Genomic DNA, 24,051 nt, shown 5'->3' on the forward strand with positions numbered 1-24,051 from the left:
AGAGGCTATTTAAAAACTTGTTTGAGTTTACTCCAACATCATTTTTGTCATTCGGAGATGTTTGCTCACACAGGACGTTGTTGAGTGTGGACATCCCTTCATGACATTGTTCCAAGTCTTTCTTCAAAGAAGTGACTTGGGCCTTGAGCTCTTCGATTTCCTCTACACGGTTAGTATCAATGCAAGTACTAGAGGAAGTGTAAGCTTCAACGTTAGAGCAACAAGGTAAGGGAAGTAATTCATCACACGAGGTAGCAACATTATGAGTAGACGAATTACGAGGACTAGCACATGGAAATATAGTACTTTGACTAGAAGTAGTGCCATTGTCCACATGAGGCTCACTTGATGTTACCTTGGTGATGATAGCCTCATGAGCTAACTTTTGCACATTATGGGATGTTAGAAGATCGGCATGAGAGCTTGTGAGCATTACATGGTTTTCTTCCAACTTCCCATAATTGCTAGTTAGTAAATCAAGTTGAGCACGTAGCTCAACATTCTCCTTCAATGTTGATACTTAAAAAGAGATAGGGTTAGATGTACAAGTATCATCAATAATATGAGAGGAGTAAGTAGCGATTAGAGATTTCTCATGAGTAGATTGAAGCTCCTCATAGATCTTAGAGGTTTTGACGAGCTCTCCCTCGACATTCTTGTATTCAAGGAGAAGGACCTCAAAATCCCTTTTAAGTTTATCATGAGTAACTTCAATCTCTCCTTTTGAAGATCTTAAGTCTCTACATGCTTGATGACTCTTCTCAAGTTCATGTTCAAGTTGTTCACTTTTAGCTTGTTCATGATTAAGTGAATCATTACAATTTTCAAAGTAAGCAAGAACATCTTGGAACCTTTGAAGAGCGTTATTTTTAGCTTTATGAAGAATTTTACTGATCACATAGATATTTTCAATCAAGTCATCATCATCATCCTCATCGCAAATATCATCGTTATTGCACAGGGAAGATGATACCTCATTATTACCTCTTGCCATGAGGCGCATGTGAACTGGAGGAGTTGATGATGATTCTTTTGGTGAATCAGATTCTTCATTAGTCAAAAGTACTTCATATTTCTTGAATTCCCCTAAATGATTAGTCATAGAACAACTAGGGAGAAACAATATATTTTGATCAAGAGGACACGGGAGAGCAGGCATATCACCACAGACATTTGTCGAGGGATCTTTAGGTGAAATGCATGACCTATCAGCACAATAATTTACACTATGTGTGGTGCTAAATATGCTCATGTCCATAGAGGCTATGACATTTTCATCAACATATATTTCTTCACTCACCATGTCATTACCTTGTGAGATTGCAGATGCTGAGGTGTGCAAGCAATCAGATATGGAAGTAGTGATGGACTCTTTATGATCGAAAAGAGTGAAGAGCTCATGCACCAACTCCTTCATCATAATACCGTCTTCATCAAGATTGGACCCACCATATATATCTTCAAGTTTAGTCCAAACTTCATGAGATGACTTGCAAGTCGAGATAGACTTAAACACTTCAGGACTTATGGTTCGATGAATGGCAAGAAAAGCCTCACAATCAAGATACATTTCATTACTAGATGAAGATGCATCATCGTTTTTGTCAACAATCCCTACAAGAACAATTCGTAAAGTATTTGGGCCCATGTCCCGAAAGTGATGAAGCATACGGATTCTCCATAGGGTATAATTTGTGCCATCAAAGTCAAAGGTGCCATTGTGCACTAATCCAATAGTCGACATCGATACTCTCTAGGTCGTGAAACCTAATTAAAGAGAGACCTAGCTCTGATACCAATTGAAAAGACCTCGATGACGCCTAGAGGGGGGGTGAATAGGCTATTTAAAAACTTCTTCGGATTTGGCTTAAACCTAATGCGGAAATAAACTAAGAGGATACTTGTCAAGCACAAATCCTAAATGCACTAGGCACTGCAACATGTATCAACAACACGATCTACCAAGATGGACACAATATAGTTACTAACAAGCACAAGTAAGTTACACAAACTTACTTGAGCTATATCACACGACAAGTAGGTGAACGACACAAGATACTAGATCACACTAGCACACGATATATCAAAAGCTGCAAGTGTGAACGTGCGGATATAGAAGGTATGCTTGAATGATTAATCTTGTACAAGAAATAGCCAACACAATATAATGAGCACAAACAATATGCAATGTATGTATGCTCAAGTAACACAAGTAAACCACAAGTAAGGAGTTAGGGTTAAGGATAACCAAGGTCTCTGAGACGAAGATGTATCCCGATGTTCACTTCCTTGGAGGGAAGCTAGTCACCATTAGATAGGTGGATGTTACCACGAAGGCACACCAACGCCACGAAGGCTCACCCTATTCTCCCTTTGAGATAACACCACGAAGGCGTTTCTCAACCAGTAGTGGTAAGCCTTTGAGGTGGCTTCCAAACCCTCACAAACTTTTCCGGGGGGTAATCACACGGATTGATTCCTCTCCGAAGAACTCCTACTGCCTAGGAGTCTCCAACCTCCAAGAGTAACAAGATCACGGGGAATGCTCAAAACTTGCTCAAATCTCAAATAGCGTGGGTTGAGAGAAGGAGAGGGAGACGATCTATCTTTTGATTGGAACAACTCTCAAAGGGGCTCACAAATGCTCTTGGGATCTAAGATTTGGTGTGAGCAAATGTGTGTGAGGTAGAAATGAGTTCTTATGAGGATAAGGCTGTGTTGGGGCACCCTCTCATGAAGTGGGAGGGGGTATTTATAGTGGGGAGAGAAAAACAGCCGTTGGGGACACTTTAAGTCACACAGGGGTCGGACATCCGGCAGTTCACGGATGTCCGGGTGTCCACAAGGGGTCGGACGTCCGACAGGGGTCGGACGTCCGAGGGCTGCAAATATATCTGGAACCACTATGGAGTTGAACAGGGACCGGACGTCCGGAGAAGGCCGGAAGTCCGAGTTATTCGACTCAAACTTCTCTGGTGCAAGATTCCGGATTTCCGAAAGGGGACGTACGTCCGGCCCTCGGACGTCCGGAGGGAGCCGGAAGTCCGAGTTATATGGCTCAAGTTTCTCTCGTGCAAAGCTCCGGATTTCCGAAGCTGGTCGGACGTTCGGCCCTCGGACGTCCGGAGGGAGCCGGAAGTCCGAGTTATATGGCTCAAGTTTCTCTGGTGCAAAGCTCCGGATTTCCGAAGCTGGTCGGATGTCCGGCCCTCGGACGTCCGGAGGGAGCCGGAAGTCCGAGTTATATGGCTCAAGTTTCTCTGGTGCATAGTTCCGGATTTCCGAAGCTGGTCGGACGTCCGGGCCTCGGACATCCGGAGGAGGCCGGATGTCCGAGGCACTGGTCGTGTTTTCTGATAACAGCAGAGCAGTGGAGATGTGGTAAGAGCAGAACAGTGGATATCTAGTTTGAGCAAGTTCATCACAAAAACCTATGATCCCCTCTTAATAGTGCGGGATCCCTAAAGACTCAAGAATTATAAAAGGGGTACCGATGATCCATACTTGAGTGTATACTTTTATTCGCTAATCATCACTTCGCACCACTAACGTCAAAGGAACTGATACCTTTGAGTTAGCCCTTTCACTTGAGCTTGATGTTGTTGTTCCTTCTTGGCTCAAGTTGAAAGCAAGACATGATGAAGTCTTCAAGCAGCTCTCCCATACACAATGTGGAAAGCCTAGCTTATGTATTCATCTTCATTTGTCCACCATGTGAACATCCACAAGAATCAAGTATGTAGTGCTCAGGAATGCTTATCTTGATCTTGTCCTTGTTAGCACATGAGCTTGTCCTTATCAACACATGATCATTAACAATAGTTTCAATGATATATTCGTGCTGATCCACTTGAACTTGCACACCAAAATCTTGATGACGATCACCACTTGACGTCATCCTTCATGGGTTGTATGAGATCTTCCTTTTGACGCAAGCCCATGGAAGCACACCTAACCCCCACATAGGACTCTCACAAAGACCATGGGTTAGTACACAAACACGTAATGTACAATGCTTACCATACCATGGGATCACTTGATCCCTCTCGGTACATCTTATACGCTTTGTGTGTTGATCATCTTGATTTACTCTTTGTCTGAGATCTTGATCAACCTAGTGTCTCTATGACCATTCTTTGGATAATACCTTGAATACCATCTTGGTCATCATATAAACTCCTTGAACCCAACAGATGGACATCAAGAAGTGCCTATGGACAAATCCTATAAATATAACTTAAGGCAACCATTAGCCCATAGGAATCGTCATCAATTACCAAAACCACATATGGAGATATATGCTCTAGCAATCTCCCCCATTTTGGTAATTCAAGATAACCACTTCAAGAGAGTTTATATAAGGAAATAAGCATAACCAAGCGCACATATACAAGGTAATAATGCATGCGTGCAAGATGTAAATGCTTACGCAATAAAAGCAAAACCCTCTAAACATATCCAAAGTAAACTCTCTAAACTTCTCCCCCATTGGCATCGATTGCCAAAATGGACGAAAAGTTTAGAAAGCCAATATAGTAGGTGGTCCTCCAAAAAGTGTGTACTTCTCAGCACATGACTGCAGAGAAATACACAAGTACAATGATAAGTAGTTGGAGGAAAACAAACTATATTGAGGACCCAAAGATTGCAAATAAAAGGATCGTATGCCACAAAGACATACAAAAATAGAGGCAAGCAATCAAAAGATTCCAGATGGAACAAACAATCATATGGTCCTTCGAACCACATGAATAAAAAATATTATGATAAAGGCAACAAAGTGTTTTATCAAAAACTAGAGAAGCTCCCCATCATTTGTGCACTAATATGAGATTTTTGTATTTGATACACGTGCACAAAATAGGATCGTTGCTCCCCCAAAATGAGTAAAAACACACAACGAGTGCAAGAAGATAGATGAGACAATAAGCATATCAATTGCACAAAACAAATGGTTGAGCAACATGTAAAAGAAATAACTTAAGAATAGGCTCAACCAAAGTAATGTGTGTGAGTCATGGCAAAGCACTTGAGAAGACTAAGATAAGGATGAGCATTACTCATCAACATAGTCTTGATGAAATGAGATACAAAGTGCAAGACATATCATTCCCACACACACATACTAGAAAATGCGTTCACAAGCTTACTAATAAACAAAATAAGAACCAACGCTTGTGACAACCCATTGTGAAGCTAGGAAGTAAGAACCTTGTCAAGAGGAGGGATACTAATTGAAATGGAAAAACCCTCATCAAGACAAGCATGAGGAAAAATAATCTTCACGGCCATAGAGTGCATCAAGATGTAGGGAAATAAGATACGCACTCAAAACAAATCCTTTCACGAAGCCACCAAAAACTGAAAAAGGAAATGCAACGATGGACGTGAAAGAAAATAGGATATCAATTAGAGATGTAACTTCTCTCATGTGTAAAAGATTCTAAGTAGAAGACAATCATGATGATATATATCCACAAAGAAGGATGTACACACGAAATGGTTACAAGAAGGAACAAACTAGATATCCAAAAGGAAGTCATAAATATATCAATGAGATCTTTTGCTTGGAAGCATAGCACATGGCCTAATATTTTCTTATTGTACAATATGAACTTCCAACATACGAACATCAAAGACATCCCAACTAGTAGTAAGACATCATCGTTCGGATGCTTTGAGAAAGCAAACAAGTACTACAAGAACGAATCAAGAGATTCATGCCATGATGCAACCTGGAAAAGAAAAGACAGGTTGCGGCCTTTGCAAGAAAAGAATGCATGAAGTGGATACTTGTTACCGAGACAACATTGGATTGATGTAGTAGATAGTTGTTCTTTGATCATCCTAACTTGGCTCCAATAATCACATGGTCTCAACCCCTTCCTTATAGGTGAGCCGAGCATCCAATGCATCTCCAGTTGTTCCTGGAACAGCAAAAACAAACAAAATGGTGCGCAAACTCATTGGGACCAAAGAGTTAGAAAACCAGCAATACATAGGACAAACTCCACATACATATATGCATATAGATATGAATTTGAATTTCATGCACACTTTAGCCAATTTATGACAAGGTGGAGTTTCCCCTATATATTGGGTCAAAGAAGGAGAGCAAGCAAAAGAAGTTGTATATAGTAGATATGCATGCTCAAGACTCTCAAGAATCAACTCAACACAAAGTTGATAAGTCACCAAAAGACAAGGTATCAAGTGATAATAAGATTTTAAACAAAAAAAGGAACTATCACTTGAAGGATATCAATTAAAAGATACCTCAAGGAATGAGATATCCATTGACACATGCCAAATAAAAGGAAACAAGAAACCAATTGAAGGAAAACAAATACGAGGTATCTAATTTCCAAAAGAGAGCTAGGTTCCAACAAACCAAGCCCTCGAAAATTTTTCATGATGGCACAAAGCATCATAAAGTGCAAGACTTGCCTCCCATCAACACACACTTGATGGGGATCAAAATATTTTATGATGGGTGAATAAAGAGAGTGTTCTAAAGAAAATAGGACAGCTCCCCCAAGGGACATGCATTATATAGAATTTGCATTTAAATACAAAATGCACATGATGGGATCATCATGTTCTCTATATCTATAAAAACACTAGACATGTTAAAATAGATCCATAAGAGGCAAGGAAGACAAACGAAACACAAAATCCAATGTAAAGACGATTAGCAATTCCTATCACATGATGGGAATACCAATTGTCAAGGACAAGAAGTATTTTGGAAGTGATACTCATTGGTAGATCGCAAATATATCCAAGATCATCTTTACCCATAAAACACAAGCAAATGACACTTGTAGAGCTAACATGCCACCTAGGAACAAGATAATTTACAATATCAACACTAAGTGGCAACACCTCAAATGTACACATTTTCTAGGTTTGTAATATGCACATAGCATATTACTCCCCCATAATGTGATAAACCAACAATATTAACAAGTGACAAATTGAAACCAACAAGATATAATTAATGGACCATATAGAATTTGAATTTCTCATGAGTAAGACATACCACATAGAAACTAGATAATCTTGAAATATAAAAACTAAGTGGTATTCCCCATATATACACATTTATAGGATTGTAAGGTGTGCAAAGCACATCACTCCCCCACAATGGGATAATCCATTAGTCTCTCACAAGAGCCAACAAAAATACAACCAAGATGCAAAAGGCTCAATACAAGACCCACATGTACATGATATGCAAACCAACATACACATACTCGATTACTCAAGATAAGCAAGTTGGAAACACAACATATACAAACGTATGCAAGGTACAAAACCACAACATGCAAAGGGGCAAGCACCTAACAATGTAAACAGTTTAAGTACAAGTTACCTTAAGGAGGCACATTGGATATAAGATAGAAACTCGATAATCCAACTGACTTGGCTTGAGATAATATGTGATGGGGTTATAGTACCACGGTAGGGTCATAAGCCTGCCCTATAGGTCCTACCCAAGGACTACCCTTCATAAAGGACAAGGCCCTTAGACAGTTCTGACTGAACTAAGGACTCCCCCATCATCCAGTCGATGACGACTCCCCCATCATCCAGTTGGTGACGACTCCCCCATCATCCAGTCGGTGACGAGCATTCGGAGCGAATTAAACGTACCGACTTGATTCCACTTTGTACATCGTAACCTCCCTGGAGGGCAACAGTCATACGTTTTCATACACCATTATTAGCATTTAAGGCATACATTACCTATAACGTAGGCATTTATTCGCCACTATTCCACCCCTGTCCACCGGGCCGTTGTGAAGGGCAGGGCACTCTATATAAGCCGCCCTTCCCCACTGGTGCAGGGGTTGGATTTTACTGTAACCCTATATTCCACTCGACACTAAGATCCCAAGAGCACTGAGACGTAGGGCTTTTACCTCCACCGTAGAGGGGCCTGAACTCATACAACCTCGTCGTAACTAAGGCTCTTCCCATCCTTTCATACCCTACACATCTACTGTCAGACTTATACCCACGGCAGTTGGCGCCTACCGGTGGGCGGGCGTCTAAGCGACTTCCGGCGAGTTTGCAACTTCATCTTTTCATCATGTCGTCCGACGGAGATTTGTGCATGGGTCATGATATCCTCTTTGGCGCACTCTCTTTCATCGTCGACGATTCGGCATGGCTTCGGGATGCGCCTCTCGACGTTGAGGCGCTCCCCAGTCGTGGGGCTACGCACTTCCGTGCCGGTGCCTGCGGCCTTCTTCTTCTCCAGCAATCGGCCCCGGTGTCGATCTTCGCCCCTGTCACGCGCCGCAACAAGCAGTCCCGCCGTCCACGGCTCCAGTGTTGGGTGCGACATGCCCAGGCGCGATAGAACGCGTCCTCTCAAGTTGCGGTCCTCGAGTCGGTTGTGGTCGCGCCGCCGTCCCAGTGCTTGGACTCAGTTTCGACTGAGTTACCTTCCGAGTACTTGGGTCGCGGGCCTGCAGCCGAAGTTCTCATGGCCGATTCCCATGAGAGTCCCCGCCGAACTGGCCGGAACGAGCATGAGGTTGGCGAATCATCCAGCGCTCGCCATCAACATCACCGTTCTGTCAGTCGACGCACTCGTCAGAGCAACATCAAGGTATTCCGCACACCCGTCCTCAACCGAGCTGCCGCTGCCAAGATAGCCGATTCCCCCCAATCGACTGACTCAGAGGCTGGTAGAGGGATCGAGCAGATCCGCGCCATGTTGCATACGGCGCAGCAGAAGAATTCGGCGGTCTCCCAGTCGCACAACAGGATCCACAATAGCTTTGTTCACGCGAACATGCATCTGTCGGTTTTCAGCCCCGACTCTCATCAGCGACGCAGAGGGGGCAGCCGTTCCATGAATCCTGAAGATCGTCGCCGTTCACGCACTCCTCCGTGGGGTGGGCCTTACGGGCCCCGACATCACGATGATCGACGTTCAGTCGGTGACGCGTATGATCCAAGGCCCGACGCAAGAGGGTACATCGCCTAGAGGAAGGTCGACAGGAGTCGAGCCCACCGTGATGGTCATGATAGAGACCGTCCGAGTGGAAGCAGGACCATCGTCTCTGGTCCCGAGTGCTTCAGTTGGGCCATCCGTTCAGCTGACATCCCTTCCAACTTCCGATTGGCGACGGGGATCAGCAAATTCACAGGAGAATCCAAGCCAGAAACGTGGCTGGACGACTACCGAGTGGCGGTCCAGATCGGAGGCGGAGATGACCAGGTCGCCATGAAACATCTCCCCCTAATGCTCGACGGCTCGGCACGAGCGTGGCTGAACCAGTTGGCCCCTTCAAGCATCTACAACTGGGCAGATCTGGCCCGAGTCTTCATCAGGACCTTCGAGGGCACGTGCAAACGCCCTGCTGGTCTCGTGGAGCTCCAGCACTGTGTCCAGAAGCAGAATGAGCCCCTGCGCGATTTCATCCAGCGTTGGACGACCCTCTACCACACGGTGGAGAACGTCACAGAGCACCAATCAGTCTGTGCCTTCAAGGCAGGCGTGCGGTACAGAGATCTGTACCTGAAGTTCGGCCGGACAGGTGACATCTCCATGAGCAAGATGATGGAGATAGCCGCATGCTATGCAAATGGCGAAGAAGAGGACCGCATATGTAGCGGCAAGCATAAGGTAGTCGCCGATGGAGATGGGAACAACAATTGGAAGCAGAAGCTGAAAGCTCCGTCCACTCCGCGGGCAGAGGCGGCAGCCGTTACCAATGCCATGTTCAAGGGCAAGGGGAAAGCTCAGTACACCCCCAAGAAGAAGCAGTTCGGGAACTCCATCCTGTATCAGCCATGTCCAATCCACACGAAGATGGACGAAGAAGGCAACGCCATATTCCCGAAGCACACCACTCGGCAATGTCGTCTCCTGATCCAAGGGTTCGACGAAGGGCAGCCGAGTGAAAAGGACAATGAACAGCATGATGAGGACAAGGAGGATCCGTTCCCCCAAGTCCATGCAACACTGATGATTTTTGCTGACGTGGAAAGCAAGAGTCGACTGAAGCTGGTGAAAAGAGAGGTGAACATGGCAACCCCAACCAACCCCACGTTTCTCAAATGGTCTCAGACTGCGATCACCTTTGACCAGTCGGACCATCCAGCACACGTGCCCACCCCAGGGAGGCAGGCTCTGGTTGTCGACCCGGTGGTGGAAGAAGTCTGACTGCGCAAAGACCTCATGGACGGCGGCAACGGCTTGAACATCATGTACGCCGACACTCTCAAGGGGATGGGCATTCCGATGTCCAAACTTAGCGAGAGCAGCATGCAGTTCCACGGAGTCGTCCCTGGACGAAAGGCCAAGTCACTCGGCCAGATCGCGTTGGACGTCGTTTTCGGCTCTGACAAGAACTTTCGGAAGGAAAAGCTGACATTCGAGGTGGCGGACTTCCAGAGTGCGTACCATGCAATTCTGGGCCGTCCGGCGTATGCGCGTTTCATGGCCCGTCCATGTTACGTGTATCTGAAGCTGAAGATGCCGGGTCCCATTGGTGTGATCACTGTCACAGGAAATCGGCAGCAGGCCGAGGAGTGTCTGCAGCAGGGGTCGAGGATTGCCGATCAGCAGATGGCTATCCTCGAGCTGGATGAGTACAAGAAGACAGCCGACCCCGCTGACTTGATGCGTTCGAAGAAGCCAGCTTCGGAGTCCGCATTCCAGTCGGCAGGAGACACGAAGAAAGTCAGCATCCACCTGACGTACGACACTGCCGCCCCGACGGACATCTCCACCACCCTTGATCCAAAATAGGAAGCCGAGCTCATTCAATTCCTCCGTGAGAACTGGGACATTTTCGCATGGAAGCCCGCTGACATGCCAGGTGTACCCAGGGAGTTGGCTGAGCACCGACTGCATGTGGATCCTGCTGCTCGGCCCGTTCGAGAACGCGTGCGTCGGTCCGCTGCGCACAAGAGGAAGGCAATCGGAGAGGAGGTGGCTAAACTTTTGGCAGCCAACTTCATTCGCGAGGTACACCACTCCGAGTGGCTCGCCAATGTTGTCATGGTGCCCAAGAAGGACAAGTCTCTCCGAATGTGCATCGACTTCAAGCATCTCAATAAGGTCTGCCCGAAACACCATTTCCCGCTCCCCCGCATTGATCAAATTGTTGATTCGACTGCGGGTTGCGAGCGTTTGTCATTCCTTGATGCCTACTCGGGCTATCATCAGATCCGTCTGTATGGTCCCGATGAATTAAAAACAGCCTTCATCACCCCATTCGGGTGCTTCTGCTACATCACTATGCCATTCGGTTTGAAGAATGCAGGAGCAACTTTTATGCGCATGATCCAAAAATGCCTCCTTGACCAGATCGGTCGAAATGTGGCGGCGAATATGGATGATATTGTAGTCAAGTCACGCAAAGGTTCCGACCTGCTGGCTGACTTGGCAGAAACATTCGCCAATCTTCGTAGGTACGATATCAAGCTCAACCCTGCCAAGTGTTCATTCGGTGTTCCCAGTGGAAAGTTACTCGATTTCTTCGTTTCCGAACGGGGAATTGATGCCAACCCCGAAAAGATCGGGACCATCATCCGAATGGAGCGGCCGGTCAGAATACATGATGTTCAAAGGCTCACAAGTTGCCTAGCGGCTTTGAGCAAGTTTATCGCTCGACTCGGCGAGAAGGCGTTACCTCTGTACCGACTCATGAAGAAATCAGATACTTTCGAGTGGACAGACGAAGCCCAAATTGCATTCGACGACTTCAAAGCCCTGCTTTCCACCCAGCCGGTTCTTACTGCCCCGCTCAGTAAAGAAGCCCTTCTTCTGTACATCGCGGCTACAAATCAAGTCGTCAGCACTGTTCTCACAGTCGAACGCGAAGAAGAAGGCAAAGCGTACAAGGTTCAGCGGCGAGTATATTATGTCTCCGAAGTCCTGACTCCTTCGAAGCAGAGGTATCCCCATTATCAAAAGCTTATTTATGGGATCTACATGACTGCGAAGAAGGTGGCTCATTATTTCCAAGACCACTCGGTGTCCGTTATTTCTGATGCTCCGTTGTCGGAAATCCTCCACAATCGAGACGCATCAGGCCGAGTGGCGAAGTGGGCAATGGAGATGTTATACTGCGACATCAAGTTCGAAGCCAAGAAGGCTATAAAGTCTCAAGCTCTGGCTGACTTCATAGCAGAATGGGTAGAACAACAGCAACCGACTCACATCTACTCGGCTCATTGGACCATGTTCTTCGATGGGTCCAAGATGTTGAATGGCTCCGGCGCTGGCGTAGTGATCATATCGCCAAAAGGTGATAAACTTAAGTATGTGCTGCAGATACATATCGATTCTTCCAACAATGAGGCAGAGTACGAAGCTCTCCTTTATGGATTGCGCATGACCATCACACTCGGCGTCCGTCGCCTAATGGTCTATGGCGATTCAGATTTGGTGGTTAATCAAGTGATGAAGGAGTGGGATGTAAGGAACCCCACCATGACTACATACTGCAACGCAGTAAGGAAGCTCGAGAAGAAGTTTGAATGTCTGGAACTTCACCATGTTCCGCGACTAAAAAACCAAGCAGCTGATGAATTGGCGAAACTTGGATCCACTCGGAGACCGGTCCCGAGTGATGTCTGCCTCGAGCACCTACACCTTCCCTCAATAAAAGAAGATCCTTTCACAGAGGAACCAGTACAACCGAAGAGCTCAACAGATCCGATTGAAGTCGAGGTCCCCGCTGTGGTTGATTTGATCATGGAGATTCTTGCTCTCATCCCCGATTGGACTGTGCCGTTCATTGCGTACATCCCGAGGCAAGAATTACCAGAAGACGAAGTCCAAGTGAGGCAGATCGTCCGCAGGTCGAAGTCCTTCACCGTCATTGATGGCCAGTTGTACAAGGAAAGTGTTTCAGGCGTCCTTCAGCGATGCATCTCCCCTGAGGAGGGACAGTTAATCCTGGAAGAATTTCACTCGGGAACCTGCGGCCATCATGCCTCCTCAAGAGCAATCGTCGCCAAAGCATTCAGAGCTGGTTTCTTCTGGTTGCAGGCGAATGAAATGGCAAAAGATATGGTCGGCCGATGCGAAGGCTGTCAGTTCTATTCGAACAAGTCCCACAAGCCAACATCTGCGCTGAAGACAATCCCTCTTGTTTGGCCGTTCGCGGTGTGGGGATAAGATACAGTCGGACCATTCAGAATAGGCCAGGGGGGATTCACTCATCTGTTGGTGGTAGTCGACAAGTTCACCAAGTGGATTGAAGCCAAGCCCATCAAGAAGCTTGACGCCCTTACTGCCATCAAATTTGTCAGAGACATCATCGCCACATTTGGGGTTCCGCACAACATAATCACCGACAATGGCACAAACTTTGACTCGGACAGATTCAAAGGTTTTTGCACAGGCCAAGGTATCCGAGTGGATTTTGCATCTGTGCCGCATCCCCAAACAAACGGGCAAGAAGAGCGGGCGAATGGACTTATTCTTCAAGGGTTGAAGCCTCGACTCCTGCGAGAAGTTGGACATGCCGCCGGCGCATGGGTCACCGAGGTGCCTTCGGTGCTGTGGGGCCTCCGCACAACTCCAAATAGATCTACAGGGCGATCCCCATTCTTCCTCGTTTATGGAGCAGAGGCAGTCCTTCCGAGTGACTTTCTTCACAACTCTCCATGAGTCGAACTCTTCTCCGAAGCCGAACAGAGCAAGCCAGGCAAGATGGAGTGGATCTACTAGAAGAAGAGCGCGACATGGCACTGACTTGCTCAACAATTTATCAACAAGATCTGCGGCGATTTCACACGCGAAATGTGAGGAGTCGCACATTCCAAGCAGGTGACCTGGTGCTCCGAGTGGACCAGCAGAGGCCTCACAAGTTGGCTCCCGCCTGGGTAGGACCCTTCATCATCTCTAAGGTGCTGAACAACGGAGCATATCGACTCTACAACCTCGACAGGGAAACGGACGAGCCGCGAGCATGGAACGGAGATCTCCTGAAGCACTTCTACACGTGACCGCCGACGGGGGAAATGTAAAGAACAAGTATCATTGAAGTAATACAAAGCAGATTGATTTCTTGCAGGTTCAAAGTTCTTCCGCGTTTGCAGACTCCGCTCTAAAAAATTCATTCCGAGTGCGTACTAAAAGTCACACTCGGGGACTTAGCTGCGACCCAGAGTCGCCTAAGTAAAAAACTCTCTCCAAGTGTGCACTAAAAGTCGCACTCGAGAACTTAGCTGCGACCCAGAATCGCCTAAGTACAAACTCGCTCCGAGTGTGCACTTAAACATGCACTCGGGGACTTAGCTGCGACCCAGAGTCGCCTAAGTAAAAAACTCTCTCCGAGTGCGCACTAAAAGTCCACTCGGGGACTTAGCTGCGACCCAGAGTCGCCTAAGTACAAACTCGCTCCGAGTGCGCACTAAAAAACGCACTCGGGGACTTAGCTGCGACCCAGAGTCGCCTAAGTACAAACTCGCTCCGAGTGCGCACTAAAAAATGCACTCGGGGACTTAGCTGCGACCCAGAGTCGCCTAAGTAAAAAACTCTCTCTGAGTGTGCACTAAAAGTCGCACTCGGGGACTTAGCTGCGACCCAGAATAACCTAAGTACAAACTCGCTCCGAGTGCGCACTAAAAGTCGCACTCGAGAACTTAGTTGCGACCCAGAATCGTCTAAGTACAAACTCGCTCCGAGTGCGCACTAAAAAACGCACTCGGGGACTTAGCTGCGACACAGAGTTGCCTAAGTAAAAAACTCTCTCCGAGTGCGCACTAAAAGTCGCACTCGGGGACTTAGCTGCGACCCAGAGTCGCCTAAGTACAAATTCGCTCCAAGTGCGCACTAAAAAACGCACTCGGGGACTTAGCCGCGACCTAGAGTCGCCTAAGTACAAACTCGCTCCGAGTATGCACTAAAAGCCGCACTTGGGGACTTAGCTGCGACCCAGAATCGCCTAAGTACAAACTCGCTCCGAGTGCGCACTAAAAAACGCACTCGGGGACTTAGCTGCGATCCAGAATCGCCTAAGTAAAAAGCTTCCTTCGAGTGTATCCTAGAGATCCACTCGGAGGCTTAGCAGACCCTCATTGAGGCTCATGTGGATGTGAAGACAACTGACAACTACATGAGTAGCAACTCGCTCCGAGTGTGCACTAAAAGTCGCACTCGGTGACTTAGCTGAGATCCAGAATCGCCTAAGTAAAAAAGCTTCCTTCGAGTGTATCCTAGAGATCCGCTCGGAGGCTTAGCAGACTCTCATTGAGGATCATGTGTATGTGAAGACAACTGACAACTACATGAGTAACAACTCGCTCCGAGTGTGCACTAAAAGTTGCACTCGGAGACTTAGCCGCGACGAAGAGTCACCTAAGTAAAAGCTCGCTCCGAGTGCGCACTCGGAGACTTGGCAGACCCTCATTGAGGCTCATGTGGATGTGAAGACAACTGACAACTACATGCTTCGCATGTTTGCCACTGGCTTCACCAAGAAACGCCAAACAAAAACCACGAGCCAAAATCGTGTCAAATTTTTTTGGCGAAAGAAAAGCAAAATATTCGATTCGAATTCAACGTTAGATCTACGATAGTCGGCTCGGTGTGGATCAAGCTTATCCACACCGAACCATGAATGTGACGGCCAACAGCAGTGGCCAAAGTTTGATACAGATACCACTCGGCATACCGATGTAAAGTTTTTCAAGCTTCACCAGGACTGGCACCGGGACTGGCAGGCTCCACAAAGGTGTCAAGGTCGATCCCGTCCGCGATACGAGTGGCTGTCTCGAGGAAGGTCTCCATGAAATCATCGAATCGAAGCTTCCTGGTGTTGGCGACCTGCAACACCTTCAACTTTTCTTCGCAAGCTTCCCTGCAGTGCACTCGGACCAGCGATAGCGCCACGTCCGCACCACAACGAGCGGCAGACTTCTTCCATGCATGCACTCTGTTCGGGACGTCCTCCAGCCGAGTTATCAACCCTTGTATTTCCCGCCGGGAATCGTCTTCGGGGCACAACTCCTTGTTGATCCGGCCGATGACTTCTCTCAGGCGGCCAATGAAAGGTCCCACTCTGCAAAGGTGAATATGAGCTCGGAGCAAGTCCCGATTGGCTTCGTCGCCGAGTGGAACGTTTGGAATAACCGACCGCTCAATGTCAGCTGCTTCAGCCTCAGCGTCCAGACAAAATTCTGCAAAGAAAAGACGAGCAGAAAGTAAGCGCAGAATGAACTACAAAGTCAAGAAGCACTCGGCAAAAAGCTTACCACCGAGCAGTGCAATCATCTTCCTTGCCGAGTCGCTGACGTACTTCTCCTGCGAAATGCACCGACTGTTCATCAACTTCATCCGACCCATCAGTTCCGTTCTCTGCTTGCCCATTTTCTCAATTTCGGCCACCAATGCCTTGTTGGTCTCCCGGGACTCCTCCAAAGACTTCTCTCGGTCAGCAAGAGCACCCTTCACACCAGCCAAGTCATTCACAGCCGCCTCCAATTTCGCGGCAAGCTGAATTTTTTCAGCCTTTAGAGCATTGTACGCGGATCCCATTTCGTAAGTCTTCTACCAAATCAGCGCAAAGGGAAGATCAGACACATTCAACAAGGAAAACAAACAAAGCTCAAGGTTCTTCAGACCCCTGCCGATGCAAGCAATCGACATCGGTCTCGGGGACTACACCCAGTAGGTTCACTAAGAGTGACCCCACTGGCATGAAGCTCGAACAAGCCGGCCCTATTGAGCTACATGACAAACAGACAAGCCTATGAGACTACTATTACCCGACCTGAGTAACACTACTCTCGGGGACTACACCCAGTGGGTGCACTCGGAGTGCCCCCACTGGTACCATTCGGGCAGATCAGCTCTGATCTGATCAGGTCACGGAAAATGCATATAAAGACAACTGCCGGTGCAAGCACTCGACAAAAGTCTCGGGGACTACACCCACTGGGTTCACTCGGAGTGAACCCACTGCAAAATAATCCTACTGTATCCGAGCATATCACTTAAACCCCCAGTGGGTTACAAGAGGAAAGTAAACTCTTACTAGCGCGCTTACTCGGATATTGTCCCGGAGCTCCAAGCTTCGCTTGTACAAAGACGCGATGGAGTCATATGCTCCCTTGGCATCACCCACCATCAACTCCACCTGCACCATGGCCTCCTTGGCGGATCCCACTTGGTCTTCCGGGAGGTGTCGGGCGTCGTACTGGACGGTCGACGGACCTGGCACGACAGAAGACTCCTTGGGCATCCCAAGTCCCGCTCCAGTCGGTTCCGCCGCGAGGGGCATCGCCTCAGTCGACGGCATCGTCTCGGTCGGCGGCGCGTCCATGGTGGGAGCAACAGCAGATGGAACAACCTCAAGGACAGGCGCCAAAGTTGGCCCTGACCCCCTTTGGTCGTCCTCCTCCAGATGAATCCCCTTCGAAGGAAGCCCGACTGAACAACATGAGATTACAGAAAAAGGGCAAGATTAAAGACAGCACTCGAGAAACAATAATGCAAACTCTCGGAGTCATCACAACGTACCTTGCTGGGATATGGCAGCGTTATCCGTATCCATGGGATCATCGTCCTGGCGCGGCACAGAGGTGGCGGAGGTAGCAGCTCTGTCGAGTAAAATCCACTCGACCGATAAGCATGAGTTCAATCAAATACTGAAAGAAGATGGGAGAACAAGACACTTACGCTGAGGCGACTGGAACGGTGATCCTCATCCGAGGCAAAGCTTTCCGAGGCTTGGGCCCGCTAGGTTTGGCCACCTTGGTCGGCTGGTCCGTGGGCTCGGCAGCAGCGTCCCTAGTCCTCTTCACGCTCCGAGCACTCGGAGCGACGGGAGAGGCTGGCGGAGCACTCGGGGCCGCTGGAGGAGCCGACGGAGCTGCGGGTTCGTGACGGTGCTTAGTTCGAGGCTATGATGGTGGAGGTGGCGAGCTCTGCTCACTAACCTCCCCCTCCTCCTCTTCAGTCTCCTGCTCCGTCTCCCCGCTGTCGGAGACGTACTCGGCGTTGTCCATGCTGCCCTCCTGGCTGCCCTCCTCTTCCTCAGCTGGATTCCCGTTTGAGACGGGGGAATACCAGTTGGTCCACTCCTGCACAAAACACAGTCGACAACACCAGACGTCAGGCGGCGGTACAAGGAAGGCGATAAATCTAAGAAGATTGAAAGCACTCGACAAGATGTGCTCACCTCATTCGGAGGAGGATTGTCGGCGCGGAAGGGCTTCACCCGCCGGGGTCCTCAGGGGTTATCGCAGGCGCCTGTGATGCCGTGGACCCACGCTGTCACAACCTCCCCGGTCACGCATTCTGGGTGAGTCCGAGTGGAGTCCTCGGGCCCCGTGTAGTGCCACATGGCGTGGTGTCGGGCTTGCAGCGTCTGGATGCGCCAACCCAGAAAAGTCTCCAGCAAATCTATGCCGGTGACTCCCTTGCGGACGACAGCTATCAGCGCGTCGACCAGAGGTTGGATCTGGATCTTTTCCACCTTTCAGAGTGCAAGCTGCCTGGGAGGAGCTGGACGGTCTAGGCTAAAGGGTGGCAACCGAGTCGCGGCATTCGGACAAGCGATGTCCTGGCAGTAGAACCAGGTCGACTGCCAGTTCCTAACTGACTCGTACAACTGGAGAGGCGGGTAGCTACTCTTCATTTTCTTGTGGAAGCCTAAGCCCCCGCAGAGTTGGAGGAGATGGGGTTTATCGTCCGACTGGCTAAGCTTTTTGACAGTCTGGGACCAAGCGGAGAAGATGTACTTAAAGAGCCCCCAATGGGGGGACATCCAATAAAGCACTCGCAAAGGGTGACGAATGTGGCGAGATGGGCTATCGCGTTTGGAGGAAAATGATGGAGCTGCGCCCCGAAGTGATTAATAATACCTCTGAAGAAGGGGTGGGGAGGCAAGGAGAAGCTCCTGTACCCGTGGCTGAGCAGCAAGACGCGCTCTCCCTCCTGCGGCGCCGGCTCCGTCTCGCCCTCCGCCGGCAGCCTCCATGACTTGTTGGCAATCATGCCCTGCTCCACCAGCTCCAGCAAGTCGTCCGCCGTCACCGTGGAGGGGAGGAAATCCCCCTGGATCCAAGACGCCGGTAGTGCCCGCTTTCGCCGCTGAGCAGGGGCCGCTGCCTTCTTCTTCTTCTTCTTCAGCGACTCGAGCATGCTCGTCTGCCCCTTCGTCATGGTGAAGGCAGCGGATCCGCAGAGGAGGAGAGGAAGGAGGAGGCTTGGAGCGCGCAGGGAGCTACGGGAGAAGAGAGGCGAGTGCGAGTAACAAGGGCAGCGCAACAAGAAACCCCCGCCGGAGAGGCTTAAATAAGCTTCCGACTAGGTCACTAACAGGTGGCCCCGAAATCTTATCCCCCGACCGGCTGCTGCGATATTAGTGGAGAAGATAAAAGCGCGGTAATCGAGGCGTCAGAAACTACTCGATGACGATGTCGTCATCCCCGCTGAGCGCGCGGCAACCGAAATTTGAGGATCCCAGAAAATCCGCCGCTGTCAGTTGACCGGTCACATCGAAAGATCGAGGCAAACAACGCCAAAGTCACATCCATACCAGTCGGATCCGTACTCCAGGCATCACTTCATCGTTCCAACCCCGATCCATTCGGGGACTAATGATGGGGTTATAGTCCCAGGGTAGGGTCATAGGCCTGCCCTATAGGTCCTACCCATGGACTACCCTTCATAAAGGACAAGGCCCTTAGACAGTTCCGACTAAACTAAGGACTCCCCCATCATCCAGTCGGTGACGACTCCCCCATCATCCAGTCGGTGACGAGCATTCGGAGCGAATTAAACGTACTGACTTGATTCCACTCTGTACATCGTAACCTCCCTGGAGGGCAACTGTGATACGTTTTCATACACCATCATTAGCATTTAAGGCATACATTCCACTCGACACTAAGCTCCCAAGAGCACTGAGACATAGGGCTTTTACCTCGACCGTAGAGGGGCCTGAACTCATATAACCTCGTCGTAGCTAAGGCTCTACCCATCCTTTCGTACCCTACACATCTACTGTCAGACTTATACCCACGACAATATGAATGATGAAGACCCCTTAATTCTTCATTATGTATCCAAGTCTCTTATGTTCTCCATAGTCACCTATTGATCAAGTTTGAGCTTGTTGGTCCCCAACTACGTTGGGTCCTAAGAGGTTAATCACAATAGGCTTGGCAACCCAAATGGTTCTTTTCTTGACACCATTTTGAGTACCAACAAACTTGACAAACACATTGCCAACCTTATCCTTCCCAAGGGAATAGATATCATCAATAGTGATTGGGTTGGATAAGTTACCTCTTGTGCAAGACGAAGCGACGTGACCCTTCTCACGACATAAGTAGCAACATCTACCCTTTGCTTTCGTCCCAGTTGATTTCTCACCTCGGGGAGTGTTGGCTTGGGTCTTATTGGGAAGAGGCCTTCCTTCAACTTGTAGCTGAATATGTGATTGAGTTTGTGGCCGCTTCCCTTGTTGCTTGTGACTTTGAGACTTCGTCTTCAGAGGGCAAGATCTAACATGGTGCCCTTTAACTTTGCACTTGAAGCAAATGATTTTGGCCGAATTCTTGACTTGTTCTAGGCCCCTCTTGTTCTTGTTTGAGTTTACTCCAACATCATTTTTGTTATTCGGAGATGTTTGCTCACACAGGACGTTGTTGAGTGTGGACATCCCTTCATGACACTGTTCCAAGTCTTTCTTCAAAGAAGTGACTTGGGCCTTGAGCTCTTCGATTTCCTCTACACGGTTAGTATCAATGCAAGTACTAGAGGAAGTGTAAGCTTCAACGTTAGAGCAACAAGGTAACGAAAGTAATTCATCACACGAGGTAGCAACATTATGAGTAGACGAATTACGAGGACTAGCACATGGAAATATAGTACTTTGACTAGAAGTAGTGCCATTGTCCACATGAGGCTCACTTGATGTTACCTTGGTGATGATAGCCTCATGAGCTAACTTTTGCACATTATGGGATGTTAGAAGATCGGCATGAGAGCTTGTGAGCATTACATGGTTTTCTTCCAACTTCCCATAATTGCTAGTTAGTAAATCAAGTTGAGCACGTAGCTCAACATTCTCCTTCAATGTTGATACTTCAAAAGAGATAGGGTTAGATGTACAAGTATCATCAACAATATGAGAGGAGTAAGTAGCGATTAGAGACTTCTCATGAGTAGATTGAAGCTCCTCATAGATCTTAGAGGTTTTGACGAGCTCTCCCTCAACATTCTTGCATTCAAGGAGAAGGACCTCAAAATCCCTTTTAAGTTTATCATGAGTAACTTCAATATCTCCTTTTGAAGATCTTAAGTCTCTACATGCTTGATGACTCTTCTCAAGTTCATGTTCAAGTTGTTCACTTTTAGCTTGTTCATGATTAAGTGAATCATTACAATTTTCAAAGTAAGCAAGAACATCTTGGAGCCTTTGAAGAGCGTTATTTTTAGCTTTATGAAGAATTTTACTGATCACATAGATATTTTCAGTCAAGTCATCATCATCATCCTCATCGCAAATATCATCGTTATTGCACAGGGAAGATGATACCTCATTATTACCTCTTGCCATGAGGCGCATGTGAACTGGAGGAGTTGATGATGATTCTTTTGGTGAATCAGATTCTTCATTAGTCAAAAGTACTTCATATTTCTTGAATTCCCCTAAATTATTAGTCATAGAACAACTAGGGAGAAACAAGATATTTTGATCAAGAGGACACGGGAGAGCAGGCATATCACCACAGACATTTGTCGAGGGATCTTTAGGTGAAATGCATGACCTATCAGCACAATAATTTACACTATGTGTGGTGCTAGATATGCTCATGTCCATAGAGGCTATGACATTTTCATCAACATATATTTCTTCACTCACCATGTCATTACCTTGTGAGATTGCAGATGCTGAGGTGTGCAAGCAATCAGATATGGAAGTAGTGATGGACTCTTTATGATCGAAAAGAGTGAAGAGCTCATGCACCAACTCCTTCATCATACTATCGTCTTCATCAAGATTGGACCCACCATATATATCTTCAAGTTTAGTCCAAACTTCATGAGATGACTTGCAAGTCGAGATAGACTTAAACACTTCAGGACTTATGGTTCGATGAATGGCAAGAAAAGCCTCACAGTCAAGATACATTTCATTAGTAGATGAAGATGCATCATCGTTTTTGTCGGCAATCCCTACAAGAACAATTCGTAAAGTATTTGGGCCCATGGCCCGAAAGTGATGAAGCATACGGATTCTCCATAGGGTATAATTTGTGCCATCAAAGTCAAAGGTGCCATTGTGCACTAATCCAATAGTCGACATCGATACTCTCTAGGTCGTGAAACCTAATTAAAGAGAGACCTAGCTCTGATACCAATTGAAAAGACCTCGATGACGCCTAGAGGGGGGGGGGTGAATAGGCTATTTAAAAACTTCTTCGGATTTGGCTTAAACCTAATGCGGAAATAAACTAAGAGGATACTTGTCAAGCACAAATCCTAAATGCACTAGGCACTGCAACGTGTATCAACAACACGATCTACCAAGATGGACACAATATAGTTACTAACAAGCACAAGTAAGTTACACAAACTTACTTGAGCTATATCACACGACAAGTAGGTGAACGACACAAGATACTAGATCACACTAGCACACGATATATCAAAAGCTGCAAGTGTGAACGTGTGGATATAGAAGGTATGCTTGAATGATTAATCTTGTACAAGAAATAGCCAACACAATATAATGAGCACAAACAATATGCAACGTATGTATGCTCAAGTAACACAAGTAAACCACAAGTAAGGAGTTAGGGTTAAGGATAACCAAGGTCACTGAGACGAAGATGTATCCCGATGTTCACTTCCTTGGAGGGAAGCTAGTCACCATGAGAGAGGTGGATGTTACCACAAAGTCACACCAACGCCACGAAGGCTCACCCTATTCTCCCTTTGAGGTAACACCACGAAGGCGTTTCTCAACCACTAGTGGTAAGCCTTTGAGGTGGCTTCCAAACCCTCACAAACTTTTCCGGGGGGTAATCACACGGATTGATTCCTCTCCGAAGAACTCCTACCGCCTAGGAGTCTCCAACCTCCAAGAGTAACAAGATCACGGGGAATGCTCAAAACTTGCTCAAATCTCAAATAGCTTGGGTTGAGAGAAGGAGAGGGAGACGATCTATCTTTTGATTGGAACAACTCTCAAAGGGGCTCACAAATGCTCTTGGGATCTAAGATTTGGTGTGAGCAAATGTGTGTGAGGTAGAAATGAGTTCTTATGAGGATAAGGTTGTGTTGGGGCACCCTCTCACGAAGTGGGAGGGGGTATTTATAGTGGGGACAGAAAAACAGCCGTTGGGGACACTTTAAGTCACACAGGGGTCGGACATCCGACAGTTCACGGATGTCCGGGCATCCACAAGGGGTCGGACGTCCGACAGGGGTCGGACGTCCGAGGGCTGCAAATATATCTGGAACCACTATGGAGTTGAACAGGGACCGGATGTCCGGAGAAGGCCGGAAGTCCGAGTTATTCGACTCAAACTTCTCTGGTGCAAGATTCCGGATTTCCGAAAGGGGACGGACGTCGGGCCCTCGGACGTCTGGAGGGAGCCGGAAGTCCGAGTTATATGGCTCAAGTTTCTCTGGTGCAAAGCTCCGGATTTCCGAAGCTGGTCGGACGTTCGGCCCTCGGACGTCCGGAGGGAGCCGGAAGTCCGAGTTATATGGCTCAAGTTTCTCTGGTGCAAAGCTCCAGATTTCCAAATCTGGTCGGAGGTCCGGCCCTCGGACGTCCGGAGGGAGCCGGAAGTCCGAGTTATATGGCTCAAGTTTCTCTGGTGCATAGTTCCGGATTTCCGAAGCTGGTCGGACGTCCGGGCCTCGGACGTCCGGAGGAGGCCGGATGTCCGGGCCTCAGACGTCCGTGGGAGGCCGGATGTCCGGGCCTCGGATGTCCGGAGGAGGCCGGATGTCCAAGGCACTGATCGTGTTTTCTGATAACAACAGAGCAGTGGAGATGTGGTAAGAGCAGAACAGTGGATATCTAGTTTGAGCAAGTTCATCAC

The 24,051-nt window shown here is 47.9% G+C and overlaps 1 protein-coding gene across 1 annotated transcript in view; it reads left to right on the plus strand.

The window, feature by feature from the left end:
- The window catches only part of LOC123441575, a gene marked incomplete at its 5' end in the record, with an annotated part of 48,275 nt that overhangs the window by 7,552 nt on the left and 16,672 nt on the right, over nt 1-24,051 (plus strand). The window lies entirely within an intron of this gene.

Source organism: Hordeum vulgare, chromosome 3H (assembly GCF_904849725.1).
Source record: "Hordeum vulgare subsp. vulgare chromosome 3H, MorexV3_pseudomolecules_assembly, whole genome shotgun sequence".
Classification (NCBI taxonomy): Eukaryota; Viridiplantae; Streptophyta; class Magnoliopsida; order Poales; family Poaceae; genus Hordeum; species Hordeum vulgare.